Source organism: Poecilia reticulata, linkage group LG7 (assembly GCF_000633615.1).
Source record: "Poecilia reticulata strain Guanapo linkage group LG7, Guppy_female_1.0+MT, whole genome shotgun sequence".
Lineage (NCBI taxonomy): Eukaryota > Metazoa > Chordata > Actinopteri > Cyprinodontiformes > Poeciliidae > Poecilia > Poecilia reticulata.
The window spans coordinates 23,055,188-23,068,705 of NC_024337.1; the positions used below are offsets into that span (position 1 = coordinate 23,055,188).

The 13,518-nt window shown below is 39.7% G+C and overlaps 1 protein-coding gene across 2 annotated transcripts in view; it reads right to left on the minus strand.

Moving 5' to 3' along the window:
• LOC103467507 (metabotropic glutamate receptor 7-like) overlaps nucleotides 1-13,518 on the minus strand; it is a 166,372-nt gene that overhangs the window by 109,553 nt on the left and 43,301 nt on the right. The window lies entirely within an intron of this gene.

Consider the following 13,518-nt stretch of genomic DNA (forward strand, 5'->3'; position numbering starts at 1 on the left):
CCCCCCTCCACCCCTCTTTCCAATACACACATGCACTCAGTGGAGATAAAAACTCTACAAGCCTCTGTTCAAATGCCAGGTTTTTGTGGTGTAAAAAACGAGACCATTGTGTATCATTTTGACAAAGTTTTCACCTTTAATGAGGCAAACATTTTGTACAGTCCGACTTAAAAACAAAGAGAAATCAATAAAGGTACTTTTTAATAAAAATATCTTCAGCATCTTTATAAGGTTTTTATTAGCATTCTACTTATTTGTAAGTACTTACCCAGATTTTTTTTCAGGTTTAGGTTTAGTTTTGAACTCTAGCCCATTCCTAGCCTGGTAAAAACCTGCTCCTTGTACTACACGTTGCTTGTCCAGAAGTCTCCACTCTCAGATGTTGAGAAATGATTGCTTCACCGAGGCGCGGACTGTGTTGAGGTTTTAAATTTTATTCAACTGGTAAAGTTTGGACCCCACTTTTCGCCCGGAACGTTTGCTGGAGATAGGCACCAGCACCCCTCCCGACCCCACTAAGGGATAAGGGTGTAAAGAAAATGGATGGATGGATGGATGGTAAAGTTTGCCCAAGACAAACGGTAAGAAACTTGCCAGAGATTGCCCGCACTGTAAACAAACATTGTCCACTGCAAATGGAGAAGTTCCAAGCTGAACGACGCGGCTGTTGAAGTTAATATTTGGAAGCGTGGCCAACGTGGTCTGAATGGCTTTGTTTACTTCCTCCGCTGCCATTGTTAAAACTCCAGGCAGACTACAATTTTAAAACGTCGCAGAAAATCAACGTCATCGGTCACAACTTCACCTTGTGTTCGCTGATTGGCCTGGTCAAAAATCGACCAGATACAGTCCGAGTAGAAAGCACAGACTGTGACGGAAGCCAGAATTGTTTTTTAAATAAAAAAAATTCTGCTCCATTCCACACTTTTTTTTTTCTCATGTCTTTATTCTTTTGTTGATTTGGTGGTATGTTTGGAGTCAGTGTTTTGCTGAAAACTAAAATTAATCTTCACTTTTCTAGCAAAAACCTGAGGGTTTTAGATCAAAGATGAATCTTTTGACTTGGATTTCATTCTGGGTATAATCCCTGACCATGCTGCTTCCACCGCCAAAAGTCAATGTGGGTATGATGGTGGGCAGTGTGTCTCTGTGTTGCACTGTGATGGATGTCTGCTGGGCACATCAGCCCCCTTGGTGACCCTGCAAAGATAAGCAGATGGGCAGATGGTTGAATGACGAACGGCCGGACAGATGGATGGGTTTCCGGGTATGTGTCCGTACCTGACATTTTCCCTTGTAGTAGAATTGTTTGTTTTTCGGTTGAATTGTACAGGATAAAAAGGAGAAAGTTCTAAATAAGTTATCATTTCAACATTTTTTTCACCACCAAAACCTGGCGTTTCAACAGAGGCATGTAGACTTTTCTTATCCTCTGTGCACACATGCATCACGGTGTTGGCACACTCACTGATAACAAACCACACCTCCAGGAGCAAGGAAACCTCGCATCCCACTGACAGAACACTGCCATCAACAAACTATTTAATTGCACAGATGGTTGTTTTACCAAAAGCAGATTATGATAATTTGCATTAGCCAGGGACTCACTTGGCAATTTGAAGCAATAATTAAAAAAGGTACTTTCTTCTTGCTACTCAAAGTAAATCTAATATGCAGAATGACAATAATAATCAATGCTAGGCTCTGCTAATGAGTACATGCTCAGTGGGTTATGTGAGAAAAGTGCTAATTATATACTTGGTAAGTGCAATAGTTGTGTTTAAGCTTTCAGTTCCAAGTAACTTTAGTAACTGGCCACTTTTAAACCAGCTACAGCACACAATTATATTTATAAGGCTGCAGGTGTTAAAACATGGCAGCAGCGTTATTGTAAGAAGATTTATTAAGAAGTATATAGCGCAGTTATAAATAGTTGGACACTTTTGAAAAAAATTGAGAACGAGAATCTAGTTCCATAATATGATAAACAAAATGTAAAAAAAATATAGAGACTGATTATTAGAATAATACACTTTCCATATTTTTATGTGAAGATTTTTGAAAACTATTCTAACATTTCACAATTGCATGCTACTTTATGCAGGCACATGTAAGAATGCTTGTACATACCACTGTATATGAAGTCAAAAATATTTACAGATTTTGCTCATTCATGTTTGAGCTGCAGATAATGGCCAGTTAGTATAAGAAATATAGACGTATTGATTTTCTAAAAGGTTTAATTAGGTTCCAGAAAATGAAAGACCAACAGACTTTGCGATTCTGCTCTTACAAAAGGCGGTCTAAACTCCTGACCTTCCAAAGCAGCATTCCATCAAGTGATGAACCTTGATTCATGCGCGATCTGCTGCTATCAACATTACATTATATTCACATTTGCTCTGGGTTCCATCTTTTTAATTCTCCACAGACTTGGAATTTAGGTCAGGTTAAAAGCGGTCACTGTGAATTGGTGTATCGCAAAAATGATTACAAGGCATAGAATCCCTTTTTATGAAAAGGCTTGTTTCATTCTTTTTTCTTTGTTTAATTAAAAGATTAGACAGAGTGATGCTGCTGTAACTGAAACTTGTCCCGATGACACGACTAGTCCTGAATGGACACATTTTCTAATTAATCAAATTGAATAGAAACTAATTCAAGACTAATCCTGCCAAGTAGTGTATTTATCTCCATTAGCCGCACTTGGTACATGGATATCTTTCAACAGGCTAATTGTGCATGTGCAGCCTCAGGCATGATAAGGTGCTTTTGGATGTAGATTTTGTGCACATTCATGAGACCAGAAATACATTAAAGGTGTCGGAACTGCTCGGAAGAGAACGCTGAAGGCAGGAATCGGGGATATAATCGAGGAGCGAGGCAGATGGCCACCTCCACCGCGAGCACGCTGATGGAGACAGGCAGGGCAGGAAAAATGCAGCAACAGATTCCACAAATGACACCCTGAGAGAACGGCGTCGCAACGCGCGACACTAATTTCACTCCTTGGACTGTGCGGTGAGAGGCCGACTCCCACTTATTCTGTCAACGGAAAGGTTACTTTTGAAAAATGGGGCCCTCACCGTGATTTAATTCACTGACTAACCCTGGGAAGAAGGGCTTTTCCCCCTGGGAGACCGCGTGATTTAGACCGAGATTACACTTCGGTTTGGATCTTCTCACACTCTCCCACCTCACTTTTGTGTAGACAAGTGTGTCATGCGTGTGCTCGCAGATATTCAGATAAATTCAATTTCACCTCATGCAGAAGGAGAGGGAGGCAGGTCTCAGGGAAGTGTGAGGACGAATCCTGCAGGAGGTTTATTTTCACACAGCTGACCAAACAACACAAACACACTCAAGATTTGCAGATGCTGAAGGTGGAAACACTGAAACGCAGCCCGCCAGATAAATTATAGGCTCTTAGAAAGCAGACAAAGCTTTTGTTTGAAGCGTTCGCTAAAATGTGTGCTCGATGCTGTCTTTTTTAAATCAATTACCGGGCTGCCACTGCGTGATCCATTAAAGAAGCACGAATCAAAGAACAATAAAAAAGTCAACCATCAGGACAAGAGGCAATAAGGTTTTCTTTTGGGCTGACACTTGGCACAATGGGCTCTGTCTGTCAAATTAATTAACCCGGAAACCTGTTTAATTTCAAGAGCCAGATGAAAGGGTGGCCATATGACCGGGAAAGAAATAACTCTGGAGCAGGCGGTAATTGCATGTCGGGGTGATTTGTTCGAAAGCACGCGGGGGCCACCGGCCTGTTCAGAGTCATGCATATTCTGTTCGGGCAGAGGGGTTAACGCTGGATCAATGTAGGGGCAGTGTTAGATTAGCAACATGAAGGTCACCGAGCAGACAAGACCTCGTGTCTTTCTTTCTACCATCTGCTACGGAATAATAAAATCATACAGGTTTTTTTTTTTTCTTTATCAATGTGAGCAGCGTCACGGCTGGCGAGGAGTAAGGGGAGGAGGAGGGGGGTGAGAAAAAGGTTGTATTGTAATTCTACAGGCATTCTGCATGAGAAGACAAATTCCTACCTCGTCTGCTGTTTATGCCGAAGACAAAGCAGGTGCTTTGCAGCAAAGACGATAGACTCTCCACACTCTCAGTTACGACTGTAATCCATCTGTCATAGCTTCTCCCTTCTAATTATGTCTCTGTAAAGCTGTCTCTCTGAGCCGAGTACCCATTCACACTGTGAAATGTGAAAGATATACAGATAATGGACAAGTGACCACTGGAATACATAACTGCAGTGCACAGCGTGGTTAACGGGGGGAATATTTTTCCTCTTACCTTTGAAAGTCATGAGTTAAAGGCCACGCGGCCTGCATCGATAATAGTTTGTACAAATATGACACCTTACGAACATGCAGGGGCTTAAGATGGGAAATTCAAGGAAAAATGTTGGCTCCACGACAGACATAACTGCTTCTTTCTCACAGATATCACAAGTGCCAGCTTCAGGCTGGGAGCCAGGGTGGCAGTGATAATGATCAGAGGTATGAGATGTGACAGTAAAGGAACCAAAGGTGCTGAACTCCCACCCACACAGTCTTGGAATGTTCCAGATACCCTTTCTAGGTGGCTGGCTGTTTGGACTGATGACTAACTTCATGCTTCACAGGACACACATAATAAGTATGTGCAGCCGTGTTGGTTAGCCAGAAGGACTCCAACCACAAATTTAACTGTGAAAGCAAACACCTTTCCCCATGTGGCTGCTAATTAGGGGCGGTTTCTGCTGCTGGGATTTTTTTTTCTCCCCTTGCATCTTTTGTGTTTTCTCGATTCGTTGTGATAGAGGAAACTTTATCCCAAGTCTTGGTGAATGACTCACTGCAGCCCCTCCTTTGGCTTGTTTCTGTGTAGGTGGGGATTATATGATGGTCCTGGGTGAAGGCAGAGGAGAAGAAGGTAATCTATAAAAAGTGTACAGGCTTGAATAAATAAATATATTTCCATCGGAAATAGCCATTCTGTAATAAAATGAATGATTGCCACCAACACACCTTTTGGCAGGTGGAGCAGCACGTTTTCAAGTCAGCCATGAATCTTTTAGTTCTTTTAAAGGATTCTGGTTCTGTGAAAATCTCCCATGTACTGCTGCCTTGCTTCTATTAGTTGATCATTAGGTCACTGGCATTCATCATTGTCATGTCATAAAACAAATCATTTTATGCTCATCATTTCTCCAAATGGAGTGGTGTTTCTTCTAGAAGTAAATGTAGTGTACAATCAAGTTACTTACTGTCCTGTTAGTGGAATGTGAACAACATAAGCAGTGGAGCCATGTAGTGAAGATTAAAAACTAAATTTTGTTGATCATCAAAATGTAAATTGATTTAACTTGTCAGTGAAATATATTTGATTACTGAGCGGATCTATTTTGATTGAATCAACTTGAAAAATCTAACAGTCTATTAAAATTTTAGAAGAAATCCCATTAATCAACTGAAAACTACTTGCTGCAGATAAGAAAAATTAAATGAATTTATATTGCAACTTTCCAGTCATACCGATCATCAAAGTGCTTTTCTCACATTCACCCTCACAAACACCCTCACTGATACACCAATACCCAGATTGGTTGGCATCTTGGGGTTAAGTGTCTTGCCCAGAGGCATATAGAAAAGTGACATGAAAGCTGGATAACCTTCCAATCTTTCAATAACCTTCCAATTGATTGATTTTCACCTGACACTGCTTGGCAATTAATTGTTTCTGCAACATCCCTTAGTGGGGAAATTGAGGCTTACTTGCAGCAAAGTGACGGACAAGTCAAAGGGGCCAAGTAGATTAACACCAAGGTAAAACTATAAAGACAAACACAGAGAGTAAAAAAGACTGCACATTAAGGATGCGCTACTAAAGGAGCTCTAAAGGAATGCAGCAGTTTCATGTCCCACAAGAGAGTTGACCTTCATCGTGAGCTTATCTAACTACTTCCTCTCAGTTGTTGATAAGCTGCTGGTCTAATAGAAAGCACAAGAAGTTGACTGACATCACCACACAGTTACAGAAAGTCTTTAACAGCGCCCCCTGCACTCCAAGAGCATGCTATTTGCAGGTGTCAAAATCTGACTCCAGTAGATTTGCATTACGACATTCTGCATTGCTTTTTTTTTTAAATGCTTTACTTTCACATTTATGACACATTATTTGAAAGGTCATGTGGTGATTTTGTTACGCTTTTCCTGCAACCCTCCAAGTCCAACTTGTTTGAAAAGCCCTACTCCCCTCAGGCAAAATGTTACCGAGAAGACATAAAGAAGACTTTGAACTTTGCCTTACATCGAAAAAGCACGTAAACACGGCTGAGAAGTGAAAGGTAAAAGAATCATGACATAAAGATGTTTATTGATGCCTAAATGTCTTTGAAAAGTTGTTATGGCTGTAAGGGAAGATTTCTGATCACATCAAAAGATCCAACTAAGCCTATGGGTAAAAATGTCCAGTATTCTCGATTAAAAATGTCCATACATTTCTCGATTAAATAATGCCAAGGGCCATAATAGCTGGACATGTGGTGCTTGGAGCGTTGATCTGTGGAATACGTGAAGCAGAAAAGCCTGATGTAGGAGTTGCAACCCCTCCCCCAATTAGCACAGTTAAAGACTGATGCAAGTCTTTCAGGCTTTGGGTCTTGTTTTTTTCCTACTCTGTTTTTGCAGTGGAGTGCTGAGCAAACATCTCTTAAAAAAATTTTATGTGTCCTTTTTAATGATCCGAGACACTAAGACGTTTGTTCTGAGACTATAGGTTCTCGGGCCCTCAGGCCAACATTCTCTCACTCAGATGCCTTTGTCTTATAGATAGGTTCTGCTTATAGGAGGTTTCACCTTTAGTAATTTTTTATAATGGAATTATTTGTCTATTCTCACTTTGCATCCACAGCACTGCATGCAGTATATAAGGCTCTAAGCTTTGAAGCTTAGTTTAAAAAGAGTTGTTGCCTAAAAATTGAAAAGGTTTGTGTCAGTTCCCCCTCAAATGTCACAAGCAATATTGGGCAATACAAGAAATGGAGAGTCGCATGCAACTTCAGGTATGAATGAATAGGTGTGGATGTAGAGCAATAGTGATTTGAGTAGTTCATAAGAGTAGAAAGGTGTTATTTACTCCAATCCATGCCGAATATTCAGACCTCTGAGGCTTTTAGCACCTGGCCCAGTTTAGAGGAGAAAAAAGAAAACTGAATTAATAGTTCAGACTAATTATTGACCATCATTAACAAAGTGTAAAGACAGTGAAATATAGTTATTTTAGGTTCAGGGCAATGTCTTTCTGTGTGAAGAAGCTTCCTAGAGACCTAATAAGGCAAGGTTGCCAGGCAACCATAACCTAAAAAAAACATCTTTACATTAGCTTATTATCAGAATAAGAGAATGGTGTTTCTGGGTAGGTGGTGGGTCATTACAGAAACACCCAATTTGATAGCGTACAAAGGTATATAAATAATAATGAGGATTTTTTTTTATTTAGTCAAAACAATTTTTTTTTTATTGTTATTCATTGCAGCAAAATCAACAAAGAAACAGTTCCTCTGAATGGTATAGTGAGACCTGAAGACTCTTATATTTCTAGTAATTATGTAAGCCACCTCAGCCACAGAGTTAATAAACATGCAGCGACGACCCGGATTCTGCCAGCTGAAGGACACATTTATTGGATTTTCCTGAAGGATAACTGCTTCGGTTGGGGCCATTTCTCTGCAAACACATGAGCAAACCCCATTCCTGTGTGTTAATTACACAGTCCGAGATGTGTTGAACATTTTTTTCAGCCAGGATAATTTGGAATGCTTGATAAATCATCACAGCAGGAAAGGGTTAACGCTAAACCATCTAAGCCCGACATTGATTGGTGTCTGTATTCTCTTCTGAAGCTTTACTGGAGGGGATCAAATGAGAAAAGTGGAAGGTTCTGAGAAAAAGCTTTAATTTAGCTTTCAGTGTTAAGCATTAATATTTGACATTGATCTTCTCATCAAACTTTCAACAAGGAAGCCAATAACTATGAGAGGATGACCCATTTGTTACTAAAACGCCATGAAACAACTTCTGAGTGACAGCAAACTAATAACTACTAATAAATCCTTGTCGGGTGGTCACGTTTTTTTTCCCTCAAATTGAGACAATCTTGTTTTTCGTTTCTGCAATTGAAATATGGCAGGGATCCTTCCATCCTTTTTCCTCGGAAGTCACAGTTGTTCCTTCCAAACAAATCAGAAACATAACAAAAGATAAAACCTTCACTTTCATAACAAATCAAGATGCTTTCTCAGGAAAAAAAAAAAAAAAAACGTGTCCAGCTCAACTGTTTTGATCTATGATTTCCATTTCTATTCAACAATGAGTTTGTGGGAAGCCGGTCCCACAGTAAACATTGTCCAGTAATAAAAGGCTTTTTTTTTGAGTACACACTGTGACTTCAAATGAAACGTAACTTTTTGTTTGCGCTTAACCCCACCCCCCAACCCCACAAACCTTTCCTCTTCCCCTCGGTCAGTTCAGGCTTCCTTTAGTTACAAACTATGACAAGTGTTAAATGTCGGCATGTCGGAATGAGCCAATTTTGCTGGATTAAAACATTCCAGTTAATGGACACAATATTCTCTGCAGATAGACATAACCTCATAAATCCTTTCTCTGTGGTTGGCAAGCCTGCTAATTTGTTGCTCATTTTGATTTATGCTTTTGTTGCCTGGTCACTCCACGACGACTTTGTGTTCCAACGCATTTGTTATGCACAAACCCCTCATGAAATTATTCTACTTTTCTTAAAAGCCAGCCGTATTATTGGACAATCAAGACCATTGTTCCATATTTCATGTGAGCTCTGAGCATTTGAAAAAGCGCTGCTGTTGTCGTCATTAAAACTGTATGAGTAGATTACGCCCTTGCTTGTCAAATAAGCTGCAGTGCTGTGTGTGATGGAGGGGGGGGACATATTTTTTTTTCCATCTTGCACAGCTCATTACCATATGGAGTTGCGGTGCGGTGGAGGACAGGGCTGCTTATTTCAAACAAGTGCCCCTGCAGTTTTCCTCCAGAGTTAAGAAATTGAGCACAAAGGTACACGCGCCCGCATTTTGAAAAAAGAATGTGTTTAGCGCGAGCACTTGTCGCCTCGCAATTCATCAGGAACATGAATTAATTTCCCGCACTCATTAGGCGGAAATTAACGGCACCGCAATTACTGCACATGGATATCACATAAGGTGGAACGATAAATCACCGCCTTTCTGGAAAAGCTATAAGCTTGATTAGAGACTGCCTCCTGAGCCTTATGTCACCTACTTTAGCTGGAGGCAGGACACAATTAAAAGAAGTTCAAGTTAAACTGTTCCCCCCATTCTGGCCGAAGCGAAGAGTGCAGTCTGACAGTAATCCCTCGGGTTTAGTGCTCAGGAAGGTACGTGCCATCAAGGATCCCTCCTGTCACTTCGCCCCAGCCTTTTCTCCCTTAACGTCCCAGTGGGGAGGAGGTCCCACAGGACCACTGTGGCTGGAGCTGTTAGTCACAAAAGCAGCTGTGTCCCCAGGCCTGTTCCCCTGTCAGTCCACTGGAAACCTTCCGTAACCATCCCAGCTGATCTCAGAACAGTGCGTTCCACATTTGTCGGCACCTCTGGTAAAGATGGCTACCAGGATTTAAAAGAGTGGTTTCTTATTGACCCATGGTGACCCCAAGATGCCACTCGTCGCTGCAGTTCCACATCAAGAGGCTCAGGATATTTCTTTTGCTGGATTTTCTCATTCTGTGTGATGCCATGAACAACTTTGGTTTGTTTTGTAACAAAGTTAAGCATTATGAATTAAAGTACCTAGTCTTTGGGATAACTTGGAAAAAGAAAGATTTATTTTAAAAAAACTTAAGAGTGCCTCTTTTGTGGGGTGGTTGATTATGTTGATTCTCGTCAGAGCTGGGTTTTTCTCTTTAGTAAGAAAGTATAATGCAGTAAATGGTGAATTTATTTCAAATATACAGATTAATATGTATATAAATATATGTGAGTGAGTGTGTGTGTGTGTGTGTGTGTGTGTGTGTTCACACACAGCTACCCACTGGTGTACATTAGTCATGGCTCGTTTTAGATACAGCCTGAAGATGAGAAGAGTCACCGCTAAGTCAGGCTGCTCACACCGCAGTGTCATCTACGGCTGAGGAATCGCATTTCCTGAAAGAAGGCAACAGCGAGCACACTGTGTTTACAGAGTTTGCGGGGAGGGGTGATTGTGTTTTGTAGCATTTAATGGGCGCCCAACAGTGTCAAGTGAAAGTGAGTGCTGTCAGCACAGGGCACACCACAACACAGACAAAGCAGAATGGGACTTCTTATGGCTGCTCTGGGATAGAATAGAGCCCAGTTCATTTGCCGCATATCACGTTTTGTTTCGTGCTTTGCAACATTTCCTCATATTTCTTTCCGGGAGCCAGCAATGGGTTGTTTTATATCATTCCTATTTCCCCACCTCTGTGCTCACTTTAAGCTCCTCCGTGTCACGATGGTGTTTTTTATTTTTTTCCCCCTATTCTTTTGGAATTTCTCCCCTCCTGCTTTCAAGCTGAAAATCAAATCTATAAATCAAAGGCAATGGGAGAAAGACATGGAGACTGAAGGGCATTTAAATCCTTTCAGGGCTCCCAAAGCTTCAGAGGGCGAAATAAACAGGAAATTAAAATGGAGCAGGGAATGGCAGCAATCCTTCTTTTTGGGGGGACTGAAAGCAGGTGCATTTCTCAATGCTTCCTGCTTTCGATTCTGATCTAATGGGAATGAATCATCCTCTCGCTTATTAATTTGTCTGAGAAAGAAATACCCTATGCTAGAAAAGCTGAAAAATTTATCGCTTTGTTGTTGCGTTATGAGTCATGGCTGTTGTGCAAAAAACTATTCATTTTCCAATTTCAAGGGTTTTAAATTATTTCTTCTTATAGTTATTTCAAACAGTCTACAGCCACCGCTGTTCACCTTGCTGTGAATTCAACAAAGATACTGGCAGGTTTTCAGAACGCTCTTCAGCGGCACAGAACTACATAATTATAGGAGCATTAACAAAGGAAAAAAAAACTCCACCGACTCGCTAGGCTATTCACACTGAAACCTTAAAATTAAAATTGTGATATTCAGTTTTTCACGCAATGTTTTTCAGCGCTAAGCAATGCGTTACAGAATGAAGCAAAAAAAATTAAAATCAAGGCAGGTAGATTCATCAAAAGAGATGTGCTGCCCAGTGCACAGAACGTTGCTGTACAAGGTTATACCTGGAGGCTGAGATGAACAAAATGTAACAGTGCTTGCTGCAGCAGGGGTAAAAAAAAAATAAATAAAAAAAATCTTACATTACATGTGAATTGTAGGTTTATTTTTATATTCTGAAGAGCTTCTGTTAGGTGGTGTTGTTCATCCTGCTGAGCAGCTTGTTCAACACGTTTTTTTTTTTTTTTCCTATTGTCAGCACCAGAGCATCCCCCAGCAAACAATCTGACTTTTTCTATTAGTTTGTCCACAGGTCAGACACTACTGTCTGGTTGCAATGCCTTTGTAAGTGGTCACAGCCTGTAAATATTCGATCTGCAGATTTTATCCAAGCAATCTGCTGGTAAATTAAAACGCTTTTGTATCTTCATGCGACGCAATTTTGTCAAATTGTCAGGTGTTTCTGTCGTAGGAGGGTTTTTATGTATTTTAACTTTATTGTGACAGAGTTTTGTAGAATTCAACTGAAAAAAAAACATTGACAAGGAGGAAATGTACAAAAAGAGAATCTTACAATCACATGGTTGCATAACAGCGAACAATCATAGATGAAGACTTTGTTATCTACCTTTTGATTCATTTCAACATTTAATCCCTTGAGTGCCTACCTAACATCAAGAAGAGTGAATCTGATTTGCTTAAAATAAAGTTGAGCCATGTTGCTAGTATTTCCAGAGATCTGATTGTGCAAGGAATATCAACAGGAGAAGGGTGTAAATGGCCTTCCTACCTCAAAGATGCTAATCCCCAGAAATACATTATGAAAATATCAGTCCAAAAAGTTGATCAGCGATAAAAAGAACAGTTTGGTTACTGAAATGTGAAAAATGTATCAAAGAGAAACATAAATTTACTTCAGCATTCCATGTTAAAACTCAATTTTTTCTTCAAAAATGAATAGAATTGTAAGAAAATGATTTTAAATCTAAAGCTACAAGGCCTTTGAATAATTTTGGTCTTAACCTCTGTACAGTGTTTCATTAGCTCTGCAGACTTTCAATGGTAGTTAGCTGCTACTCTGGAACCCCTAAAGATGGTTCTTCATTAAATGAAGAACATTACGAACAACTGTGAGCATCCTCTACATTAGTGTTACACAACAGAGTCGTGAAGTCAAATTTTTTTGTAAAAAACATTCAACAACAAGGCCATTAAAAGTGCTATAGATAAAAAAAACATAGCACAATTAAACAAAGCTAAAAAGAAACATATTACAGTGGCAGAATAATAAGTACTGAAAAGTTGAAATCCAGACAATAATCTGTTTTCCAGTTATTATTAGTCAAAGGCAACTAAATTGGGTTTTTAGCCTTTAAAGAAATCATCATGTCAGCAGTTTTGTAGTTTTCTGGAAGAAAGATCAGAGGATTATAGCCAGAGGCTTCTTTAGAGCCGCTGTAACACAGTCTGCTACAGTAACTCCTTCCTGCTATAAGTCATAGCCATTCAAAACAACTGTTTGAAGAAGCTTGGATAATATGAGTTGCAACAATGCTTTATTTTTTTTCTTTGGAATAATTAAAGTACTTTTTAAGGATTTGAACTGAATTTAAAATTATCAAAAAATCTGAGGTGAAAGCACCCTAAATCAGGGACGGTACCTAACTAATATATAAAGAGTTGTGTTCTTGGGCCTCTTGCCAAATAGTGACCTTTTGCTGCAAATTTTAACTTTCGCCTTGACAATTCTTTATGGTGGATGAAAAAATAAGCTCAACTGTTCGTCAGTCATCTGTCAAATTTATCAAAGGTAAATCCTTTTCTTCAAAACTGTCAACATGTCATTTAGATTATGATTATTGCAATGCTTTGCACTGTCAGTCATTCCTTCAAAAGGTGCAAAATGCAGCAGCTCACCTGGCAGGAGACTATCACTCCAACACTGGCCTTTCTACTCTGGCTATCTGTTGCTCAGGTTTCAGTTCAAGTAAAAAAAAACAAAATACCTAACTGATTTATTGAAACATTGCGGTCTAATCAGACATCTCAACTTCTCAGCTGCTACTGGAAGTTTTTCTCTCTAAATAAAGATCTAGAGATGATGATCTCCATCCCTTTTAATCAGAAGTGACCCCAGACATTTAACATTTTCAATTAAGACATACTTCTTAACCAGCTTTTGGCTTATGTGTTTAATGAGTTATGACTTATATATATTTATATATCTGTTTGATTCTTTATTTACATTTCATTTGACCTATTTTTAATGTACATCAACTTACAATAGCAAGAAGTTG